Source organism: Anser anser, assembly GCF_964211835.1.
Source record: "Anser anser genome assembly, chromosome: 2".
In the NCBI taxonomy this organism is placed as follows: Eukaryota; Metazoa; Chordata; class Aves; order Anseriformes; family Anatidae; genus Anser; species Anser anser.
Window position 1 is genome coordinate 142,793,336 of NC_139721.1, and position 26,429 is coordinate 142,819,764.

The following is a 26,429-nucleotide window of genomic DNA, read 5'->3' on the forward strand; positions in this document are numbered from 1 at the left end:
ATACAGGAGCTCTGGTAGAATCTACAAAAAGCTGTAAAACTTAATCAAATCTCATATATTTTAGAAAGTTTGAAACTATGCCCAAGGCAGTCATACTCCCAAAGTGAAACATTATCAATTTGTGGCCTAGACAGAGCAGAGCTCTCCTTGCAGGGGTGTTCTTTCCTCTGCCATAATTCATAAGCACTGAACACTTCTAGAACAAGACACTGCACTAGATCACAGGTTTTCTGTGAAACAGTAAGGAGGAAGATTGCTGATTTTAGAACAGTTAATATTTATAGTAAACACAAAACATTTCACAAGTCATATTCATAAAAATGCTATGCCTGTACCACTTCTGTGAAAAGGAGCTTTGCTCTGTAGCAGTCTCTGTGAGCACAGTGATCCCACAATCACACAAGCATCAATACAAAAGGCAGAACTTTAAGCATTGCCCACCCAAAAGCATACTTAAACAGACTGTGAAACATTCAGCTTTCAGGGTCCCACTTCAGCGTCCATCATGGTAATCATAAGACTGACACAAGCCTCGAGCCTCCTGGAGTTTTGTAGTAGGAATGTCAAGTTAGGACTCCAACCCTGAGAAAATAATTTCCGCCTCTGGCATATCCATGAAAAGTACCTTATCATCATTTGGCCCATTGAATCAGTTTATTATTTTACAGAAACCATTTACTCCTAATAGTAATACCTCATCACTGATATTATTATCTGCTTCAGGAGCACAGTATGGCTTGTTTTTAGACCTGATTGCTCAATGTGGCTTGAAGGAAAATCTCTCCACGTTTTTAATTTGATTGAACTGTTCTTTATCTTTGAGAAGACAGCTGAAAATGAAATATGCTATGTCTCCCAGAAGCTGCTTGTGCTATTATCTTGTACTTATATTACCTACTTGGTTGTTTTTTTCTTTCAGATTGAAGTTTTAATTTTTATAGACTGTGATCTGAGCATTAGTACCTTAATAAATCAACAAGAAAGGAAGCCATGAAAAAAAGACAAAGGGCTTCTCAGAAAATGGAAAGAAACAAGAACAGCTCTCCTTACAGATGGCCTTTAAAGCGAATGAGCAGTTGGGACTGTCCCTGCTCAGAGGTGCCATAGCATAAAAATATATTGAGTGAAAACAATCAAGAAGGGTCATACTGTGCCCTCATATGCACTCACAGGACTCCCATTGACTTCAATCAGAGCCATATGCCAGAATCTTATGGCAGAATTTAACCCTAAGCAACCTTTTTTAAGCAGCAAACCAAACTGTGGTCTCAGATACACACGTGCAGTTCCCAAAAGAGCAAGAGGCTGCAAGCATTTTGTGTTTCTCACTTGCTTTCCAGCCCTGCTTTTCTTCACCAGGGTCCTCTTGTTGGCCTAGGTCAGAACTTTGTACCCAGACTGCATTTGCAGACATGAAGCTAAGACACAGCTAAGACCTGTATCACTTGCCCCACAAAACAATCAGCAGTACACAAAACTGCTTTCAATTATATGAAAAAACACAACCACACTTCTGACAGATCTGTCACGCTTTTCATAGCTATGTCAAAAGCAAGCAAACCCATGGTAAAAGGAAAACTACCCCAGGTACCACACAGCAGGCGAATGTGATCGAGGAGATTGAAATTAGCATAAACAGAGTATATTCTTTAAAAACATATTTTTCTTGTAATTCAGTATGACTTGTTTGAACAAGGAGATTCAACTTTTAAACAGAGCATCCTAGAAATTTAATTCCACTCATCCATTTTTAGTATGCAAGCCTAAAAAATTCTCTCCACTTATGTTTTCTATATATATTTATATAAAATTTTATATATATTTATATATAAATTCTATATATATCTTATATAGAAATATGTATATACATTATTCAAAACGTTTGAACATCCTACCTGAAATTTTTCAGGTGACTGAACATGACAGTCTGTTCTGTGCCAAAACAAATAAACTAACAAAAACAGAAAAAAAATACATACAGAGCGCTAAGCAAATAAAAGTATTGGCTATGGAGCATCTACCCAGTTTCATACTTGTACATTGAAGTGAAATTTCTAAAACCAAATGTGAATAGTTATCAGCATTCCTCAGGAGCTTTTACTATCACAGCAATATCTGTGCAGAACCTTTTGAGTATAGGTCATGTGTGTTTGTAATAAATGCCAGGTTATAACAAGATTATAGACATACCATGAAAGGTGCTGGGAAAGGCAACCTCTGGTCTCACCAGGCACATGCCTTGAATAATCTCCATGGCTGTGGGACAGTAGAGAAAGATGTGTGGAGCTATAAGAGCTCGGACCTGTGATGGGAAAAAGTTTTAATAGGTTTAGGATTCCTGTAAACACAATCATTTCAGACAGACAGCAGAAGGAGCAGGTGCTAGCCAATTACTTCTCTCCAGGTGCATTGACCAGTTTATTGATGATCTTCTCAAAAGAGCTAATAGATTTATTTGTTTTCCAAAATGTTACACACACACCAACTTATGCATGCATTTTACACCATTTGATCTGCAGCTTTTCCATCTGTCTGGGTTGTGCACTGACAGTGCACATGTGTTTATTTGTTCCTCAACTCATAATGAAACTATATTTAGGAGCTGGAAATCACTAAGCATGCAGGTGGCATGCAATCCATGGAACCAGCGAACAGATGTGGGAGATAAGTACTCAGGATCATGTCATGATTCATTATTTGAAGATAAGCTGATATTGCACAGCTTTATGAATATGGCCACATATAAAGTAGTTAGCTTCAAAATAACTATATTTTCTTTATTTATCTCCAAGCAAAATTGATTGTTCTACTGTAAAACATTTTTATGCCTATAACAGAAATTATCCACTTCAAAACATCATGAATTATATAATTTCCAATTTCCCTGTTTGTCCATAGAAATAAATTCAGATGAGTCCTGTAATCTTATCAGTTTAGCTTTGGATTTTTTTTTTAGTTTAATAAAAAACACAGATGTAGATGCCAAGAAATTCAGCAAGAAGGTACTGCCCTTTAAAAGTATGAAAAAATATATGCTATGTTTTCTCTATTTTTTGCCATTTAATATGGTCTTTTCTAAGTAGGAAGTAATGAGTCAAAAATAATAATTTATCATAGTCACTGAAGATACATTTAATCAAACAAGGTAATTTATCAGTAAGCCTTGCTGAATTACATACAGACATATAATGTTTGAGACGTTGTATGCAGTTTACAAAATGTTAGCTTTCAGAAATCTAATACTGACCTACTGTGAATCTTTCTTGGACAGAATTTTTAAACAGAAACAAATACCATATCATTCTAGTCTTCTAGATGGTATTCTATAAAACCTCATATTTATAAAAAATCATCTTATCTCTGCACTTAGATATTCAGATAATACTTTTATATTAATCAGACAGTTTTGGTAGAGCTAATAGGGTAGTGAAAAACCCAGTAAGGAAAATTTTCACCAAAAAAAAAAAGTTCAGAAACTTGTGAAGTTTTCATTTACTCCTTTCATCTTTTTTTTTTTTTTAAATACAAAATGTTTCTGTCATTGTGATTTATACCCATATTAGCTCACAGTAAAATTATATCTGCTGTGTAGCCATCTAACATCTTAGCTACTGTGCCACATCAACAGTCTGGGCAGGTTGAGCACAGAATCAAGGCACCATAATTCAAAGCCCAGGAGTACAATGAGCTCTCTCTGACCTTGGATGCATATTCCCATTTTGACACCTGAGTCTGGGGGTTAGAAGCCAAAGCCCCAAGCTAGGATCTGAGGCTTTCTAAAGATGCCCAGAGAAAAGTGGGCACCATGCAAAGGCTACCCAAAACCCAATGAACTAGTCAGGAGGATGTGTATGAGTTCTGACACCTCTTGGGAACTCAACTCAGGGCTTACTCTGGAGACTGCATTGCTTCTATGGGAAATATAACTTTTACATTTCACTTCACCTAAGCACTGGGGCTAGACAGTCTACACCAGCAAACAATAATGCCCATAAAAAGTTTCAGTACGAGGACCACAGGTCAGGTTTTCTCCAACTTGCCTCCTGGCTACCTGGTGTTTGCTATACGATGACAGACTCAGATACTGATAGGCAATGTAACATGCTCCTCTCCTCCACCACAGCTCATGCCCAGACATCTACATTGTCTCCATGGAGGCCTACTTGAGACTATTTAAATAATAAAATTCAGGAACTTGAGGCTATTTAAAAAATAAAATTCAGGAACCTATGTTGACAGCTGTAATTTTTAATGGAGTGGTCAGAGCTGTATAGTTTGCAGTGATTGGTGGATATACTCAGAGGATTGCCTAACAGATGGAGACAATTTTTGAGTCACTCCAACTGGTTGAGCCAAGCATTGTTCTCAGTATATACTCTTCCCTACTATGGCATTGGGCAAACAGACAGGAAGTAAAAAAGGCACATCCAAGATTACCAGCCATAGCCCCTTACATAAATACCAGCCTCCTGATCTTTATCAGTCTCACCTTGTTTGCCTGTGTGCATGCAGCTGAAAATGCAGTACAAGAAAAATTAAAATTTAATACCCACACTTTGCATATCACAGCCTGGGACTCGCCTGCACCAGCAAGACCTGCCCACCCTCCTTGCCCCAGCTACTCTGCATCTTGCACTCCACTGTTTTCAGCGGTGACTGTGGTACACAAATTTCAAAAACCTACTGACAATCACAATGGCAAAAAGTTAGTTTTCGAGATTGTAAGAACCTTTGAAAAAAAGGCTCTTTGGGGAGAAAATAAGTTGATAAACAAGCTAGGCATTTTTAAAACTGAGATTTTTTTATTTTTTTTTTTTAATTCTATGTCATCTCTCCCTGGTGTGGTATGCTTTTTGGTTTCATACTGAGCAATGGAGCTTTGCTTACTCCACACATTTCTGCACTCCTGTAACTTTGAACTCAACATAACTATTTCAATTTAAATCATAGACTTTAAATTTCATTACATAAAGCATGTGTAGATTTTTAATTCCTACAGCTTTTACCCAGACATAATTCAAAGTAGCACTAGATGCACTTTCAAATTTAGTATTAAAAATAACAAAATGAAGCGCTTTATCTTTTTGGATGCATCTGGCTAAATACATTTAAAGAAATCAATATCCGCAAGGGAAAGCACAATTTTAAGGTAATTTACAACACACATAGACAAGAATAGCTCAATAGATCTGGAATACAAAGTATATTAGTTATAACTGACCAACTGGCGAGAAGTCTAGAGTCACTTGCTGCACTTTAATTTTATGGATAATGACAAAAAGAGTCCACGTATGTTTAAGAATGTTGTTTAAATGAAATGTAATTTACAACATTGGAATATACCATTTATATTAATGGTTATATTAATTAATATACCATTTAATATTAATGCTACCTCAGAGATCTGAAAAGAGACATATAATTTTGTTAAACACCTCATAAAACTTTCAAACAGCAGTGAAAATTTGAAAAAAAACAATTTGAAAATATTCTGAAAAGCCACAGTTTAAGAAAAAAAAAACAAAAACAAAAAATTTATAAAAATAATTTCTAAAGTTTCAAATATAATAAATACATTTGTTATTATAATAAATATAATTTTTTTACCTGATGACAAGAAGGTAAATTGCTAGGTCCTCTCTTCATTGAAAAACTCAGTCTGCTAATCAATTCCAAGAATGACTTTGCCCCAGTCACTACCACCTGCCCACTTCTCCTTAGTAGACTTTTCAATCCACATCAGCTGATATCAACACAGTTTAACCTTCAACTGCATCTCAAAGGAGAAGAGACAGCTGAAACAGAAAAGAAGGGTGAATTTAGCCTATCTGCATCTGGTCATTTGGAAAGAATTTTTTTCAGTGTTCAGTGAGTACTAAAATAGTTCTAAAGTTGTTGTGAAAGTATATATATTCAAAAACAGAATGCAAAATGGCAAGTTTCTACATAGGAATTATCGCCAAAGGGTTTTGGTCCCAACAAATTATAAACTCACTGAAAAAAAAAATTTGAAATTTTTGTGGTGTATTCTCAAATAACTTTCTAAAAAAATTTTTTTCATTAGTAAGAAATGAGAGACAGATTTCAGATCGTTCCCCATTTTTATTTTCTATTTTCTGAATATTTTTGAGATATAAAAAATACATGTACCTTTTTTTTTTTAACTAAACAGAAGTCATTTTTGAAAAGTATATTTTTAAGAAATAAAAGCTACTTTCTCTCTTCCTCACTTTTTTCTCAGCAGATGAGTGGATAATGTTTTCCCACTCTCAAGGCCAACGTTTCCATAAATACAAGAATGTATCAGATTTTTTTGTGAATTCACTCAGTTGCTAAGAATTTGGAAGTGGTGATTAAAAAAAAAAAAAAAACACTGAAACATTTTATTTTCCCAATGAGAAAACGTTATTCATAGTGAAAACCTCTCATCAGGACAGAGGTTTCTAGCATGCTAAAGGACTATTACTCAGTTTTTATTTGCAGAATGGAGTCTTAAGGGGACAACACTATTCCATTTGACACCATATATTCTGCCATTCAAATCTATATGACAGATATATTTTTAGGCTCTGGAGTCACACAGGCATTATGAGTAACTCACATCTGTTGAAAGGTCAGGGAGAACAGACTTTAAATTAAAAACCAGAAATCTCTAATCAGACCTTACACATGTACACAGCTTGTTCTAAAATCAGGCCTTTATTAAAGAGGATATACACCAAAAATAAAATGTAATGCCTAGTCATTATTTTAATAGTTGGTATACAGAGAATTTCTTACAAATACTTCTGTGCAAAACAATTTTAACAAAAGTCACCTCGATCCTTGACTCATTTGGAATCTGGGTAGCCTGAGCAATCTGGGTAGCCTGAGCAGTTCTCAATCCCCAATATTTTGCAAGTGTGAAGTGATAATGAATTCACAAAGAGGGTGAGCACCAGAAAAACAAAAATTCCCTAGCAATCAAGAATAAAAGATGTTGATTACTTTGTAGATGCAAATTCTAATGCATAGATAGCTGATTACATACAAGCAACCTCAACTTTTAAGAAATATTTCTGAAACCGAAGACAGCAAAGCAACAAACAACAAAAAAAAATGCAATGGGAAAGGGAAGGGGAAAAGGGAAAGAGGAAAGGGGAAAGGAAGTTTTCGGTGAGAGATGAACAAAATATTCTCAGTGATCCATTGACCAGTATGATGATAATTCGTGGTTTTGACTGATTAACTGTATTGTGGGGTTAGAAGTACAGCTAAATTCATGTCTACATATTGCACAACTGGATTTTCTGGCATTAGCTGGATGTAGAAGCAAAATTACTGGAATACAGGAAATTAGCTGGAAAAATAATAATAAAAAAAAAACACTGCTGACCTCAGGCTCTATTCAGGAAGTTACGATCTTAGAAACATATGGAAAGAAATGTTTGGAAAGAAATGTTTTGAAATATGGAAAAAAAAATCTTAAGGTGTTTTTTTTTCTCCTCCTGCAGAATCCTTGACTCTCTAAAGAAGTTGAGTAAGGCAATGTTTCAGCCTAATGTCTTTTCTGTTGTATCAATCCTTACTGTCTTGGTAAATATCAGAAGCATTGGTGGGCAGAGCAAAGGAATGAAAAAATAAATAAAAATAGCTATTGTTCAGATACAGTTCCAAGAGAAATCAAAATAGCAGACTTGCATGGTGGAGATTTTTGCTTGAATTTGCTATGGTGTTTAAATCTGTATTGAGTAGTTAATTATGACAAAGAATAAACCAAGTTTTTGCCCTGTGGCATGAGACTGGAGTCAGCCCAGACTTAAAGGTAGGATTCAATTTTCTCTGTTTATGTTTCTCCACCTGGTAAACTGGCTGGTTTGCTCCAGACATTAGAGGAAGTATAAAATCAATAAGCAGGCAGTATAGACAATCAGACATGTGGATGCAAGTGCAAGCTGGAACCTTAATTTAACATGACAGTGCAGACTGAAATAAAGTCTGATCTGGAGTGGAGTGTCTTAACACCCAGGTTACTCCTATGATTAACTGTGCAGATTCCTAAGATGAATCTGTCCATAAACTAGCACTATGGATTGGTTTATCAGAGAATCATTAAGCCTACTACCACAACTAGAAATTCTTTAAGTTTTCTGTTTGTTTGAGTTACAAATAAAGCATTACCTTTTGCTCTTACCTACCTACATAAATAATCAGAGGAAATTTAAACTATGTTCTATTTCAGTTTCTTACATTGTAGCATTGGCTTGAACTCCCAACTGTAAAAAATGAAACGTGAATAGCATAACAGAAAAAAAAAATGTCAGTGAAGGAGTCTAAGTGAAGAATTATTTTCATTGTTAAAGCAGAGCTTAGGTTAACTTTTATAAAGCCATAACAGACAGAAATATATAGAAATTTTGGAGTTTCTTTTGCTTCTCAGCTGAAGCAACATCTAGCGTTGACAGTAAATTATCACCATCAGGAGAGCAGTGGGTCACTGCTATGGGGCCATGTGAGGAAGGCGTGAGATGAGGCTTAGAGTAGATGGTGCGCACAGTCAGGACAGTAGAGATCTTCACTTTTCCACTCTAAATTATCACCTTCAGGCTACTGTCAGCATCAGATTTTCACAGCAGATTTTTAAACTGAGTAGTTTACATATAGTTCTAATGAATACTTTGAAGGGAAACCTCAGGTCCAAGACTTCCAGTGTAAACATTACTTCTCAGTCTACCTTCCTGCTCAAGAATTTTTTCCCTAACTCAACATAATTTTAAAATATTTTATTTTCAGTGCTGGTGATCACCATTTGGGGAATTCATACATTGGTTTAGTACACTGATACACTAAAATGGAAACATTTATAATGCTTGCTAATACCAAAAAATATGCCCAAATATAGCAAAAATCTGTTTGCCTGCTTGCTTACCTGCTTATCACAACCATGTCAGGCAACTATAAAGAGATCTTCTTTCTTGTGCTTCACTTGTAAAAGGCCAAAAGGGAGATTCAGGACATGAAAATTTTGGTAAAATATACTCTTCCAAGAGCCTTTCAAGATACACTGTTTTTTACAGTAGCAGCTGGAGAAATGCCGTCTCTGAGAATAACAGATCTGGGATCTGTCACAGAAAGGATTGTTTGCAGGCTGGACTCCTGTTCCACACCAGTGATTTCTACAATGCTACAAAGCCAAAAATCCTCTCAGGCAGTAGTTACCCTTGTTAAGAATAAACTGTTTATAGAAATAGAAATTCTTTATCTATGATCTTTACTTTCTGATACAATTTTGATAGTATCATATAAGAGAGAAAGCATGTCATTCAACTACCTAGCCCCCTCTTTGGTTGGTCTGTGAATTTTCTCTTCTCCCTTCTGTTCTTGTGCCAAGGAAGAGCTGTCCTGTCCAGACAATTGTGCACACAACAGGCAAGCAGATAAAAACCAAAGTGATGGCAACATCCAAAACTTACATCAACAAAGTAGCAGGTAATGATTTCTTTCATCACAAGGCTATTTTGTACTTTAAAATATCTTCTAATTATTCATATGTACTTTTCCAGACTTTAATTTGATCACGCTGCTCATTTCGTTCAACTGGGTACATCAAATTATTTGGTGTTCATGTCTCTCTGTTATGAAGGAGTTTATACACAATGTTGTGCATGTGCAGAAATATAATTTTCCTATATTTCTAATTCTTGTCATTTTAAAAACCTTTCCTCCTCAGTCAGGAGATCTTTCAGGGTCATTCAACACAACATTTTACACCTAATGTAAGATATTGTCATGTTTCAGAATAAATTAATATAGTGTTTTAAAATGCTTCTTTGATACTTCTTCCTGTTGGGTGACAGATTTGAATACATGTTTAGCATAATTATTAAATGTAATTTATGTTGGCTATTGCTTAATATTCAAGTAAGCTACATAAAAACAAAATTAAAAAAAAAAAAAACTATGTACATAATTCAAATCAGTCTTGGAGACTAATAAAAAAGGTTAGGCAAAATGTAAGGTGCTATTAATAATAATGACAAAAGTTTCCTTCCTATCTTGCTGGGTAGTCTCTGGGAGATACAATTCCTATCATTTCAAAGAAAAAAGAAAATAAGAAAGGATGACATTTTAGGCTGCCAGTTTAAGGTAGGGTTTTTTTTGTTTTGTTTTTTCTTTTTTAATCAAGAGTCAATATATCACAAATGTTGTCTGCTCAGCACTGTTTAAAATTGGACATGACACACTCATGCCTCTAGTTGCCTTTGTGAATGGCTCTTAATGAAAAATGAAAACTCCGCTATTTCAAAAAGTAAAGTGGTTTTATAGGTTCAGAAAGTTCTACGGAGTAATGCAATGACTAGGTAACTGATAAGATTGTTAATGGGACTGGCTACAATTCGTATACAGAGGAAATGACATATACCATAAATTATAATATCATTCACTCTAGATTAAGTGAAATAGCCAGGTAAGAAAGAACAAATGTCAAGCTCTCAGAAGTTCCTCCTCTGGCATTCATTGCAACAATGTTTCCCCACAGAATGGCCCTTTTTATAGGCAGTGACATGCGTGAAAACCAAAATCATGGTTGTACGTATTATGTATAATATATTTATGTATTATGTATATATGAATTATATATACTTTATATAATCATGCTGGAATAGCACTGAAGGAGCTATATAATTTTTTTTTAAGTGATTTTACAATTGGACTTGTAAGGCATTATATTTCATCACGACCATAGATGCCTGTCCAGACTTATCTTTACTGTAACCCAGATGTAAACATTAAGATTTACCTTCTATACCTCTATGGATGTAGTCTCTGTGGCAATAGATGTATTTTATTTTTCCCTTTCTGATAACATCCTCAGTACTGACAACTATGTTCCTTTTCTGGAAGTTTCTACATAGGAACAAATGGTTGTCGCATTTCTTCATTGTCTGCCATTTAATCTTTCTACAGAAACCATAGATTGCAAAACTTCCAACAAATTATGCTTCCCTGAATTTACTACTTAGTTAATGCATTCAGGTTTTAAAAATAAAATCACATCTCTTGTTTTCTTAGTTATTTGGCTAAAACATAATCCAACAAATTAAATCTAATTCATATCTGACATTTGAGAAATAACTTCACTGGAATTTTCTCTATTTCATAGTACTGATTTTTTTTTCCTAGAGCCTTTTGAAAGTGTCTGCAAAAAGAATTCTGCCAACTATCTGATAAGCAAGAGGCAGAGCGTGCTTTACTGATTTTCTACTTAGGAATATTAGAAATTATTCAGAAACAGACCGAGGACATTTATCTGAAATAATTACTTCAGGTAACCCATAAACAACAACGCTGTGTCTCAACTCATCTCAGCAGCTGAAGTGATAATCTTGTGAGTTGTGTTTCGCCAATCAGGATACAATTCACAGTTACTGATGAGAAAGAACAGGTTCTAACCTATTTAATGTTCCTAAATAATTCATTTTTAAGTTTAATCAAAATATTTCTATAAATATGGTCAGTTTGCTACTGTCATTATTTGATGAAAAGGTTATGTCATTTGATATCATTTGATACCAATATGTCATTATTATGTCACTTGATGAAAAGATTGTTGTTGTTGTTGTTTCCTAAATGCAAAGTATTCCCTCTAACTCAACCAGCATCTTAGCATGTATATCTCTTTTACATTAAAATTCATGTACCCATAGCAAAGAATCTCCGTTGCCACTTAATATGACAGTGAGAAAAAAGGATAGTGAGCTGTTTTAAGAGACAGTCTTTAAAATAAAGTACAATCTGTTCATCTGGCATGGAGAAAAATCTAGATTGAGAAAGGTTCCCTTAAGGTAAAATAAGTAGTCTAATCTCTGTGTTTACAGTAAGCAGAAATTTTTTCTCAGTATTACTACATTCAACAGACCCTTTTGTTATCATTTTTGGACTGAAGTTTGTTAAGGAACATATGAACAGAGTCCCTAAACAGTAGAAATATTTATCTTTTACAATGTGTTGATCTCTTCTTTCCCTAAGGACAGAATTTCTTCCAACATATTGAAAGCTAAAGGAAACTTTTTTAAAATGTGAAGGGTGGGATTTTTTTTTTTCAAATCAGATAGTATAGCTTGTGCCTTGGTCAACCAGCTTTCATCTCTCAGGCTGTCTTGTATCATTAAGCAAAACAATTTTTCACTTTTTTCACAAAAACCAATTCAATAAGGAAAGCAGCTCTTGGGATTTTTTAAAGATGGCTAGAAAGTTTCATTTTTCTCTCAGCTCTCTCTTTAAATAAGACCAATCTTTCAGCTATAAGGTCTTTGCTAAATCTTCATAGTGAAATTCACACAGTGTCTGTACAAAATTTAAATCTCTTTATGATATAAATATCAGTTTTCCAACTAGAATTCAGACAAAGATTTTCACTTAGTACTGTCTTCAAAAACATATGTATAAAAATACAACTGCACTTCTTGAACTCGTGTTTCATATTCTTACTATTCTCATTAAACTGAAAAACTTCCATACCTTTATGTGGCCTTTCCTTTACTGCTATTTTTGTTTTTTTTAATAGCAAATAGTCTTCATCACACCTTCACGTTCCTGAGCCATTTGTTTTTGAATGTCCTTGTCACTAATTTTCTGGTTTTTAGCAGACAAAAAACAGGCTCACATTTTTTCAAGTACGTTATGCTCAGTTACACTTGCTCAAAAACAGAAGAGAGAAGAGAAGAGAAGAGAAGAGAAGAGAAGAGAAGAGAAGAGAAGAGAAGAGAAGAGAAGAGAAGAGAAGAGAAGAGAAGAGAAGAGAAGAGAAGAGAAGAGAGAAGAGAAGAGAAGAGAAGAGAAGAGAAGAGAAGAGAAGAGAAGAGAAGAGAAGAGAAGAGAAGAGAAGAGAAGAGAAGAGAAGAGAAGAGAAGAGAAGAGAAGAGAAGAGAAGAGAAGAGAAGAGAAGAGAAGAGAAGAGAAGAGAAGAGAAGAGAAGAGAAGAGAAGAGAAGAGAAGAGAAGAGAAGAGAAGAGAAGAGAAGAGAAGAGAAGAGAAGAGAAGAGAAAATGAGGCCTAGCTACTCACACATTTTGTTATAAGAAAGCAGAAAGGGCAGCACAAGAATTACCCATTCACTTCAATGGTTCCCTCCATCTCCTGGTTTGTCTGGAAACACAGCTGCCCACTCCTGCTCTGCCAGAGTAGCCAATGGTTTGGAGATCTAAACCTTGATCCAGGAACATGCATTCCTTCTGGTGGCGAGAAATAATCCTCCCGGAAGGTTGGTGGAGATGGACTGTCCAGTCTTTTGGTTTTCAGCTAGTGTGAATCATCTGGAATTTATTTCTCCTAGAAATAGAGGGGTCTGGTAGGGGTTTAGTCACACCAGACACAGCATTATTTTTACTGGACAGAGCATATACATTGATCCAACATGCTAACCTTGCTATACCAAAACAGAATTACTTTACACTGCTTCAGCAATGAAACAAAATTCCTCATGTTAGTTGTAGAACTCCTTCAAGTAACATAAACTGGATAGGCAGATAAATCCAGACCATGTTGCATTGCATCCCTGTGTATGCACTGCCTAATGCACTTTGGGAGGCCTGGAGCCTACCTGTTTCAGCGGGACCATGTCTTAAAATAACACTGTTTTTCCCCAGCTCTGACACTTCTCTAGATTATTTCTTCACTCCCTCCTGGAAAACTATTTCCACCCACATCATACAGTCTTCTCCAAACCTGGTCAAATCATGCCTACTGCATTTCTGTTGTCTTGCACTGCCCGATAATGCAGCAGGAGGAGAGAAGGAAAACAGAACAAAATCAAACACTGTAGTCTGGGTAGCTGGCCCGGCCTGGCATATTTGTGTGTACAGGTGGTCAAAGCTCTGTGCTAAGATGAGGCAGTGCCTCCAAACCATCCATAATGAAAATGAGAATTAGAGCCATAACTCTGTTAATGTTTATTCTAAATAAAGGAATGAAAGGAGGCACTGAATATAATAAATATGAGTTTGGCTTAAAAACAGATATGATTTTTATTCCCTTTGTCAATGGGCTCATCCATTTTATTTTACTGAAAAATACGTGTTCTGAAGCTATATATGAAGTGTAGTGTAAACAGAGATGAAGATAAAACTGATGATTTGGTTTATTTTCCCGTCGTTTTCATAGGAAGAGTAGAAAGAATATTGTACAAGTATCATGCTGTACATGATGTACTTCTGTCTTTCGCTTGGAAACCCACAGGCCTTATAACTGGTCTGTTTGTACCTAGTAGGTAGGCCAACACCTTTTTTCCCTAGTTATAGAAATTCACATTAAAACTCCCTCCTGATTGTTTGAACTTTTTTATAAAAATCTGAAACAGTTTTCCACTGAAGACTAAATCTTTAAAGAAAACAGCTCTTCATACCTGCAGTTTGATCAGAGGAAACAAAGCTGAGAGGAATACTGACAGCAAGGTACAGACACACTCAGTTGAGCATAGCTTCCTAATGAAGGTCATATCACCAGGTATGTCACTCCAAAGAGACAATGAGGCAAGTGAACACACCTATATTTTGCAGCACGCACAATGCTAAATATACAACTGTTACTGAGATTTTGTAACTAAGAAGTTACCAATGCATATCATGCGTATCATACATATCTCAATATCTGTTACTGCCAACCAAAAGTTTCCTTTCACTCACTATAGACTCAGGGTAAAGCGATGTGTAGCATCACTACAAGCTCAGGTTGTACTACAGTACTATTATGGGTTAGTAATAAAGTACATTTATAGTCTGCTCTCTAGTTATACCTTTCCCACTACTTAGCATTCAGAAGAATGAATCTTGCGCAATGAAAGTACAAGTTCCGTTTCATTTTGTCTCCTTTATAAAATCCCGGGCAGAATTCTACCAGTCTGGGAAATTTAATACGTGTCAAGATCACAGCATGTCCTTCAGCATTCATTTAACACAAGAAACCAGCACTAAATACGTCTAGGAATTTCTGGTTGAAAAAAAAAAAAAAGACCAGAGAGCTTAAATAGTTACCTACAACTTGAAAATAATAATAATAAAATAAATATATGACAGCTAGGAAAGAAGTTGTTATTTATTAGCTATACAAAGGCTTCATAAAAACATAGCTAAGTTTTTGTCAGCACTTTCACTACAAAAACTTTTTTTCTTGAAATCTTAATTTAGCTAAAAGCTGGGAAAGTCTCTTGCCTGACAGGAAATGAATTAACAATTTTTGAAGAAGAAGACATATGACTGTGTTGAAATGAGAGCACACAAAGGGATTTGTTTGGTTTTTGTTTGCCTACATGTTCATTTGCACTTTTGTTTTTTAAGCTTTCCCCTCCGAAAAGGTATGTTGAAGATTTTTCCATCAATGCTTGCTTTCTTTGAGACTACTACACTGCTCAAGCTGAAGGTGTCAAATAGTATACCCACATGTCTAAGCTCAGCAAAGATGTACATACAGAGATACCAACCACAATCTTGGTCATCTTTACTTAAAGTGAAGGTCACCAAGTAGCTCTACGGACTCCAGCAGTAAAGGTAATAACCCACTGGAAACGTATGGTATTGTAACATTTTACCTTGGCTGGAGCTAGGCAACTTCTTGTTTTCATTTGTTTCCTATAAACCCAGTAAAACTGGTCACACAATTTTTTTCCCTGTTTCTGGTTTCAAAAATTAAAGGTTTTAGGCTATTCAAATGACTAAGCTTTGGTTGAAGCAACTACCCCTGAATTTTAACAACAGAGTTACTGCTAAACTTAAAGCTTGAACCACTAATGAAATTCAAAGATTTTGTGCAATGGAAATGCAATATTGTCCCTAGAAAATATATGTTGTAAAAATAACCAGGTAATGACTATTTATATATTAATAATCATACTAATAATTGTACTACTGATCTCATAGGAGAGAGCTGTTGCACTCATGTAAAGATTTAATTTTTCTGTGTTTTTTTTTTCTGAAACTAGTACGGGAAGGATGCGGTTTTAGAATGTCTAATGAACCATAAGATGATAATGAATAGATGGAAACAAACATAATTTAGCGTTGATATGAACAGTGTCTCTTTTTTAATAAATTAAGTTTTCAGGTTGATGCGATGCATCAAATTGGTAAGCTCAGAATATCTTTCTACTAACTAGAAAGAAAAATAATTTTGATAGTTATAAATGATATTTCATAAGACAATTTTAACTAAAAAAAAAAATGCATGTATACAAGGTTTGAGTAAAAACAACTCTTAGGCTATGTAAACTAGACATAATTTTTCTCTGGCACCAAGGCCAGCCAAAACAGAATGGCAGACACAGTTAAAGTCTCCATGGCAGACACAGTTAAAGTCTCCATCCTACAAAAGACTGTCCTCATCCAAACTGCCTTTGGGAGTTAACACAACCATACATGAGACTATGTTAACTACTTGGTAGTATAAACCATGGATGCACAACATCAGCTTACCCTGCTACTGTTTCATTTATCAATACATAAGTAATATTATATCAAGGACCTTCACAGATTTGTAGGTTCCAGATCATACCTCTTTTCTGCGAATCATTCCCTGTTTCTTGTAATATGAAAAGAGACAGACTACTCTATCACAGTTGTTGAAGTACATCTTCTTAAACAAAGGAGAATATTAAACATCAAAATGTTGATGCAAGAGTTTAAATAAGCAATTTAATAATTAAATAATGTTCGTTATCCTAATGCCGTTAATTCTATTTCTAGCCTTCTCCTGTTCTAAGACTAAGAATCTGAGAAGAGAAGTTGGCTAGAAGTGACTGATTATTCCTTTATCATTACTGTGATTATATAAGGCTAGATTTCTCAGGCAGTTCCACTGAGGTTTGTACATGCTGTTTTGAGAAGACTCCGTTAGTGTCACACTTCGAGACCAGGCAGTTTAGTAGGAGTCACTCTGATCTCAGTTCTTTGGCCCAAATATAGGCGCTGAAAGTCACCCAAAGGTGACTCTCCATCACAAATGGAGACTTCAGATCCCTAGGGCATTTCAAGGGCGTGCCGGAGACACCTGTGTTTCGACAACTGAATTGAGACCTCTAGTTTTCAAAACAATGACAAAGCATTGAGGGTTTGAATGCAAGCATATAAATTAAAACATGCTACACAACAATTTCAAATAGATTACTTAAATATATCTAAGTAAGTGTAGTTTTCAGAGACCAGACAGGGTGGATAAGATTTGGATGTCCTGAGAGTCCTTACAAAGCTTTATGACTTTTCTTACCTAGAGAACGTCATGTCACAGGGATGTCTCTTTATTGCATTACTTGTATTTTCCTGAATGTGTTTCTAACAAAAATCTTGGAGAATATGAAGTCTCTGCCTGGAATTTGCTTGCTTACATGGCCCTGGGAATGACTCACAAATCTGTTTAACCACCATGTGACATTGGTGCAAAATGCACCAGTTCTGGGAATGTAACATGAGGAAACAGGTGTCTCTTCTACAGCATCATGTCAAGGTCTTGGCCTCAAATTACATCTAAATTTAAAATAAATAAATAAATAAATAAATAAACAAGAGAGACGAGGACAAAGAATTCCTTATGCCACAAAGACTATATACAGTTAATTCAGGAAATACAGTTAGGAATAGTAGATGATAGATCCTGTTAAAAGAAAATTGTACGTCCTGTATTCTATGCAGTGCCATTGCAGTGTCATTGTTTTATGCTGCAGCAAATTCAACAAAAGGTCTATTTCTATCAATCTACAATTGCTATAAAATGACTAATTAAATCCACTTTTGAAATTGTCTGTGGAATGAGAATCCAAAACCTGTAAATAAAGAATCTAAAAATGGAATAGCATAGCTATAGTAACATTATACACCTGTTATTTCTTCTTTTTCAAACGTTTAATTCATATTTCATAGGCTAATACTGTAGCAGATAGGACTACTTACTTCTCAATAATTTAAGAATTCTGATTAGCTATTGCTTAGTGTGCAGTGTTTCCTAATATGCCTTACTGTTTTTTGTTTTAGTGGCATCTATAGAAAGAACTAAAAAGAAGGTAATCCAATACTTCTTCAGTTTTAAAAAAAAATCAGGATCAAACCAAGATTAATGCTCTTGCCTACGAGCATCCTATCCCTTTCCTAATCTCTAATGGCAAGCCTACCAAAAAAAGAGAGAGAGAGAGAGAGAGAGAGAACATTAAAATGCTCAAAAATTGCTCAAAAAGATAATGATTGTAGAATAAAAATGTCAGGGACTGACAAGAGTAAAGAACAGTCAGAATCTGAACAGAAAAAAAGAAAAAAAAAGTGAGACTTGGAAGGAGGCAGAAATCATAGAGATAGATCAATGATTTATGATGTGATTTCTCAGTCACTCTTTGGTTATAAATAAATAATGTTTTGCTTTAGAAAGACTGTGTGTCACTGGCAGCACCTGAAGTGCAAAGGCAGAAAGAATATTACTTTTTTTTTTTTTCCTTTTGTTAGCCTGTTTGCTCACTTGTTTGCTCTAAGCCACATACCAGATTTCTGGTGATAAAGACTCCATTAGAAATGCTTGCTGGAATACAGTCTGAGTTTTTCTGTGAAAATTCTGAGTTTACAGAAGCCATAACACCCAAAACCTTGTCTCCATGCATCCCCTGAGCATTCAACCTTCAAACATTTCAGAAAAAAAAACACTCTGATTTGCCCACAGCTGCACAGTCTTATAGGCTACACAAAGATGGGTTTCCCATAGAGACATCAGTGGATCAGTGGTAGACTAATTTAAAAAATTCATTCCTTATCCAAACTACTAATCTAGACTCACTTCCTGATTTAGGGTATTGCCTTAGAGCAGGAGTGACTCCTTGCTTGCAAAGCCCATTGCACTCAGATGTAGCCTAGCTTCAGACTGAGCTGTAAAATCTTCCTTCCCCCCCACCACCACCATCCTGACTCCTGGGTTTTGGTTATCACTGTCACTGTTGCAATGGACAGAAGGGCACACAAGGAGGTCAGGCTTGCTGAAGTGACTATGAGGGAGAAACTGCCTTTCACATTGATCTGTGAGAGGAAGATGTCCACAAAACAACAAACTATAATAACTTTTTCACTTAAGGTCTCAAAATGTATGTAACATGCTACGTCGAAAAGATTAGTAGAAATTTAGTACTCATGTGGCACAAGTCTGTAATATCTGTTCAGGTTGGCATAGCAATTCAGTAAACAAAATGCTGTCCATAACACCAATCCACCATTCCTCTGTTCTGGAGAGGTGTTTGTCTCTTACTGACAAAAAAGGTTGACCATTAGGAATGAAACCAAAAAAAAAAAAAAAAAAGAAGCCTCATGGCTCAGTTTGACAGTCCATGTAAAGTCAGAATTATGTAAGGGAAAAAGTATTCCTCCAAAATCTCTCTCTTCTACTTCTGTGGATACACTTTCCCTCACAAACAGCCACAACCACACCACAAAATAATATCCTCATAAATAGAAAACTGAAGCTTTAAGAAAATATCCTCTTAGGAATTAGAGCTTTATGAGAAGCAAAACTGTACATTGATAATAAGGTATCCAAAGAGGATGCTAAAAGATACTTGTTTTTTCAAGAAGTAGTATTAATTCACTTCTTACCAAGTACCAAGCTATCCATACAAACGTACTTTATAATAATTCAACACTGACATCCCATTTATATGATTCTTGCTTGAGCAAAACATATCATAGATTCATAGAATGACTGGGGCTGGAAGGGACATTAAAGATCACCCAGTTCCAACCCCCTTCCATTGGCAGGGATGCCACCCACTAAATCAGGTTGCCCAGTGCCTCATCCAAAATGGCCTTGAACACCTCCAGGGATGGGGCATCCACAGCTTCTCTGGACAGACTGTGCTAGTGCCTCACCACCCTCTAAATAAAGAATTTCCTCCTAATGTCTAATCTAAATATCCCTTCTTTTAGTTTAAAACCATTCCCCTTTGTCCTATCATTATCTCACCCAAGCAAATAGTTGCTCTCTATCTGTTTTATAAGCCCCCTTTAAGTATTGAGAAGCTGCAATAAGGACACTCCAGAGCCTTCTCTTCTCCAGGCTGAACAGCCCCAGCTCTCTCAGCCTTTTTTCAAAGGAAAGGTACTCCAGCCCTCTGATCATCTTTGTAGCCCTCCCCTGGACCCATTCTAATAGACCCACATCCTTCTTGTGCTGGAGGCCCTAGACCTGGATGCAGGACTCCAAGCCAGGCCTCACAAGGGCAGAGTAGAGGGGGACAATCACCTCCCTTGGCCCGCTGGCCATTCCTCTGTTGATGCAGTCCAGGATGCAGTTGGCCTTCTGGGCTGCAAGTGCACATTGCTTGCTCGTGTCAAGCTTTCCATCCACCAGAAATCCCAAGTCCTTCTCTGCAGGACTGCTCTCAATGAGTTCTTGACCCAGTCTGTGCTTTTGTCCGGGATTGCCCTAACTCAGGTGTAGCACCTTGCACTTAGATTTGTTAAACCTCTTAAGGTTCACATGGGCCCACTTCTAAAGCTTGTCCTTGTTCCTTTGGATGGCATCCCTTCCTTCTACTGTATTGACATTTGGATGCTTGAAACCTTGGAGAGGTGTTATATGGTCTGCCAAAGCAGAGTTTTGCTCCTATCTCATCTCTTTTTCTGTAACAGAGAAAAAGTACATACTAAAAGGGCTGGAACGTCATTAAAATTTTCTTCTTTCTCAGCAACAAACTCATGTTAAAACATAACAACTAGACCCAGCACAGAACAAAGCACAGGGAAAGCAGTCAGTGAGATAAATGTTCCCCAAGTGAACATACAAAACATACTTTCTGTAAAGAGGAAGTAAATTATTCTTATAAGATGCTAACATGTACATTAAGCCTATCTGGGGAAAGGTGAACTCATGCATCAATTTTAGGCAGGTTTTAAACTTATAGTCTGTGCACAGGTTGAGAAACAGATATTCACTCTTTGAACCCCTTCCTTCAGCATTTGGTATGAATGCCACTTGTGCTTTGAGGGGTGCCAGTCCTTAGTGATGAGAATATAATTACACAACAGTCGTTGTGAAAACTCTGAAATTGTCTTGTTTCCAAATTATTTCACTATGATCAATACTTATATGTATCCATTTGCTATCCAATATTTTCTTATCTATTACCACTATCAATTTGCAATCTCTTTTCATAATATAATTTTTTTTCAATGATATAATAATCCATGGACTTGTACAGAAGCAATGGTATGCTAGGAATGGGGAGCACGAATGAATCCTGGATGGAAAGAAGGAGGCAGTGAGGAGCACTCAGAAGTCCTGCTTCATGATGGCATGGGGCCCTGAAATACCCAGAAAGAGAGCTCCATTGAAGAAGGAGTGCCCAGAAAATGTGACTTATGGGAAATTTGGGGCTCAAATGGAAGGCAAACTGGTATACAGGGCAGGGTCTCACTGGCCAGGTCCCACCACAGGTAAGAAGGGTGAGAAAAGCCAACCCAGTGTGCATGATCAGCATTCACTAGGCATATCCCCAGTATTTAGGGGGTCCAAGGTCAAGCTGGGAAGTCACTTGGATGCTCAAGGTCTGGAAACAGATCAGCAAAGCACCTGGGCACAGACAGACATGGCTGCATCACAGCTGCTGCAGAGCTCAAGCTGAGGCCATACGCAAGATTACCCAGAAAGAAACAAGAGCCACAATGCACGAGAACAGAACAACTAGCATTATTTCAAACGTAATTATATCAGAACTGTCCCACATTGTTGCACATCTCTTTGTCTCACACACATGAGCAACAAGCTAAGAAAATTCACCTTGGGTATTTTACTCAGTGAAAAAAAAGATTAGAAATCAAAATAGAACATTTGCAGTTTTGACAAAACAGTTTGTTTATCTGAAAACCTGTTTTGCCAAAAAACTTGCCCTATGTTCTTTCAGTAAACTAGAAACACAAAAAGAAACTAGTAAATAAAATGTAGAGTGACAGCAATTAATCTTTAAAGACCAGAAGAGCCACTTGTCACTAAACAGGATTGTAGCGGTCCAGAGAATATTCAAAATATTTTAATAGATGTTTAAAGTAGAGTAACATGCCTATTTTGAAGGATTTTAACGTAGTCACCAAAACAATTAGGAATATTGACTGATTCAAGTTACTGCAAATTAGATAAATAGCTTCAAGCCCTTAGGTAATTATTTAAATTTAATCCTGTATCAGTAATGATTATCTGTTGTACTTGGCAGCTTGTTTGAAATTATCAGGGTCAGCTTTGAACACCGAGGGGTGGCATTCGTCTGCTTAATGTAGACATCCGTATAAGCTAATCACCAAGGATTTGTCTACAATTAATGGAAATCTATCTAGTCAGCATAGCAGAGACAGGATTCATCTTAGCCTAAGTAAATACATAGAATGAGAAAGAAGAGTTGCACCCAAAAAGTGCCTATTTCCCTTCATCAGTTATAAATGGATAGGAGGGTAGCTCACGTACACTGCTGATCTCTGAGCTCAAAAGAAATTTTGACTCTACTTGCTCACATTACAAAAATGACTTATTCCCTGAGAATAGGATTACCCAGCCAAAGACACAGCACCTGATCCAAAGCTTCTTCAAAACACTGAGAAAGCATACCCTGAAGTGAGCAGAATCTGGATCAGGTGTGGTATACATATAAAATCTGAAAATATCTTTCAGACCACTAGTCAGGCATGTTTGCTTTTGAAGTTTCATTTTTACTATTCAAGTGGGGAAAAAAAAATATTCTCTCCCCAGATAAATAGCTGTACTTGCTTACTTTATATTTCTAAAGTACTTAAACATGGAAACAGGACAGTGGTAAGCAGGACCACTGATACCAAGGCAGATGGCTTGCCCACTGCTTGTTCACTCTAGTGCTGATCAAAGTGTCAACACACAGCAAATAATAATTCATGCCAGAAGCATTATAATTTCTGTTGGGCATTGTGTTGTTTGTATTTCATATTCATAAAGTGAAGACATGGTTTCTTTTTAACAGGTTTTCTTTCAGTGTTTGCCATTTAGTTTGTTGTTGTTGTTGTTGTACTTTTCTTAGTGATAGTAATTGTATTTGTATATAAACAAAAATACAATACTGTATTGGTATCTAGACATTCTTATCACACTGAAGTCTTAAAGTTTGGGGAAAAAATATGAACTGAATTAAACAGGGTAAAAACTAGCCTTAGAGAAGATTTGTGCTGATTGAGTGTAAATTTATAGACATAGTTTGACAAGACCATCTGCACTATCACAAAGACACAAATCCTTTGTAAATGCTAGCTTTGAAAACCTCCTACCACAGAGCACAAAAAATATTTTTCTTTGGCCCTAGTTCTGCTGCATGTCCCAGGGTAAAGGAGATTACAAGTATTTCTCAGTACCTTCTAAAGAAGAGATATCATGGATATAAAGAAGGAACACAAGTCACTGTTTCTTCTTATCCATTCAAACTGGCTTAATTCAGAGCCAAGGAAGTTCTCCTTACCTATGGAGCCTATGATATGCTCTCCACTTCCTATCAGATTCCTGAACAAGTCCTTTTCCCATCGTCAAAGCTCACATTGTACTAATTTATATTATCCCATCCCTGTCTACTTCCTGCTTTTCTCTGCTGATCTTTCGTAAAGATTTTCCTTCCTGAGGACTTTTAGCAAACAGATTTTTGCATTGGATGCTCCCTGTTTCCCAGATACCTATTGACTTTACCCTTAAAACATTCTACATATTTCAATTTTCCTTTCCAGATAGTGTTAAAGAATTATTGAAAATTCTAGTAAATCTGAGTTTTTGTTATAGACTTATTACTTAGCTATTCTTTGAAAGGCTGACTTTCAAGTCATTTAGACATGTCTACACTAATTATATTTCCAACTTTTGTATCCATGTGTTGGAGCGGAAATAGTACCTAGATTCAAGATTTGCAGTCGTTCAGTCTTAGGGTTGTGTATTTATCTATGAACATGTCTCATTGAAATCAGTAGATACACTCGTGACTTACCAGCTTGTGATTGTACTTCCTGATGAATTAGCCTATTGGCTAATATTACTGTCAGAGCATGGGAACGGACTCATTCTTTGCTGGCCTTTTCCTTCTAACAGAATGTTTGGGTTGATTGTTTCTGAGACAAACCTGAAAAAAAAATTGAAAATTTTAGATGGCAATGTAAATTGATTGAAGCGCATGATGAGAATTTCAAGTTCTCTAAGTGCCCACAAGTACAGGAAATATTTTTTATTTAGTTTATGGAGACATCTCTCTCTGGGCTACCAACCTTGAGACCAAAATTGTAATGGAAAGTGCTGATATGTTATTTGCAGCTCATGGAAGAGCCATTAAAGGCTGAGTTCTGAGTTACATTAGGCAATCTTTCTTTTAAGAGTAATACTTTCCAGCTCCAGTTCTTCTATAATCAATTTAGGGAAAATACTGGAGCTTTATACACCATCAGATTGATTTTCCACAAAAAAAATATTGCTGGAAACTACTTACAGTCAGTATAGTTATGGTGCTCCATACCACACTATATTTTCTAGTATTTTCTGATTTTGTATAGTATTTTGTAAAACAAACTATAACGTGTTCTGATGAAAATTTAGTTCGTCCTCTCACTCTGTCTTTAGACAAAAACAGATATCCTCACTGGTTCTATTACTACACAATAAAATACAAATGTTAACAAAGCACCTATATTGAGGCTAATAGTGCATGTGCATTTTCTTAAAAGTTTGCAAGAAAGACATAAAAAGACATGCCCCGTTTAAGGAGAAGAATTTTAATGGGGAAAGCATTTCATTCTGGAAAAATATGCTTTATGTAATTTGTGTAGTAATGGAAATTTGATAATTTCTGTAAAATTTCCATACACACATCCCCCAACAGCACTGTTTTGTGTTCTTTGTATAATTCAGACTCCCAGACTTGAGGCTTCGAGGCTGCAGTGCAGGTGCAAGAAGGGAGCAAAATTATTCTAATGCTGAAATTTATTTTTTATTTTCTAGGAGAAGATAAATATAAGGAGTCAATAATTCTTCCAGTATGCTGATATGTCACAGGACACCCTAATCCAAAATAAAGCCTTCTTTGCTAAGCAGTAAAATGAGGCTGTGAGTGTGCAAACGAAATGGGACAATAAAATCTCTGCGGTGAGCTGAACCCCAGCTTTGGGCCCTATGAAAACAGCTATTGGCACAGACTACAATATTGGGTTCCAGCTGTTATATGAAACCTAATTTGCAGTAACCTAGTAACAATATCCTCAGCATACATCTCAGAAAGCAAAATAAAGATCCTTCCCTACTCTCACCAAAAGGATTTTCACTCTCAGCTCTAACTTCAGCTGCAGGCACTGAGAAGCCAGTCTAACACTTCCTAGCAACCTTTAAAGCAAAAATAAACATATCACTAACAGTTTTCTTGATGCACAAAAATGAACCAAAAAGAGTAAGAATAATTAGTCAAAGGATGTTCCACTGATATATATTGCCCTTTTGTCTCCCACTGCAGGAAAATATTTCTCCAGTATCCTCCATTTCTTCCCTTTCACAAAGTTTGCTAGAACTTTACAGCTATTTACTACAACTTTACAGCTATTTATATTATATAAATATAATATTTAAATTTATTTTATGTATATGTATATGTAAAATTTTAAAGCTTGCAAATGTTACTGTTGTGCTACAAATAGCTGACCATCACATGAAGTTTCTTTTGGACAACTGCTTTTGTTGGTAAGCTGGGAGACATGCAAGACAGAAACCATCTCCTTTGGGATTCAGTTGCACAGTTAAAACCCCAACTGTTTAGACAAATTCATAACTTCAGAAGTACGCAAAGACCTTGCCTTTGTTCTGGGCAAACTAATCAGAAACAGAAATAATTATATAAATTGATGAGTATTTGTGAAGTAATTTTGCTTGACATGACATCCAGAAGAATAATCATAGTTAAGGAATCTTGCTAAATGTTTATGCAAAATTCTGCAAAATCAATTTATTCCAGATTTCCATAGAAATCACAGCAACTTACAAATCTAAATTTGGCTCCCAGTGAATCATTCACTATTTACATGCCAACAAAAACTCCAGAGTATGAGAGGCTGACAGTTCTGGTCTACCAGCAAGATGACTGTCTCTAAAGTTACCTTCCCACACAAAGCTTGCATTAGTCTAAGTGACTGATATGGTCCCTTAAAATAGTCTTCATAAAATACTTTTTTTTTTGATTCAGGGGGAAAAAAAGGAACATAAATACATAAATGTTTAGTTTTTAAATAAAAAGTGAGAACTTGAATTAATTTCTTGCTGAGAATCTCCTTGACTGCTGCCTTTGGGAAAAGACATTGCTCTTCTCCTCCAAGATGCACCCACTCTCTCTGTTCAATTATCTGTTTCATTATGTTCTGTAAAATGGTACCCTTAATCTCTTCTTAAAGTCTGTCTGGCTGTGTTCA

The 26,429-nt window shown here is 36.0% G+C and overlaps 2 long non-coding RNA genes across 3 annotated transcripts in view; one reads left to right on the forward strand and one right to left on the reverse strand.

Moving 5' to 3' along the window:
* Positions 1–26,429, reverse strand: part of LOC310894834 — a 47,953-nt gene that overhangs the window by 19,674 nt on the left and 1,850 nt on the right. Inside the window, exons 2-4 of one of the 2 annotated variants that reach the window (XR_014580205.1) lie at positions 23,978–24,109; positions 5,608–5,795; positions 2,191–2,302 (exon numbers count right to left, since the gene is read on the reverse strand). This is a non-coding gene — a long non-coding RNA (uncharacterized lncRNA). Of the gene's footprint in view, positions 1–2,190; positions 2,303–5,607; positions 5,796–13,090; positions 14,296–23,977; positions 24,110–26,429 lie in introns of those variants that run through there. The other variant, XR_014580206.1, reaches the window with a different exon arrangement.
* Positions 5,743–13,104, forward strand: LOC310894835. Its single transcript, XR_014580207.1, has 3 exons — positions 5,743–5,868; positions 9,371–9,468; positions 11,164–13,104. It is a non-coding gene; the product is annotated as an uncharacterized lncRNA (long non-coding RNA).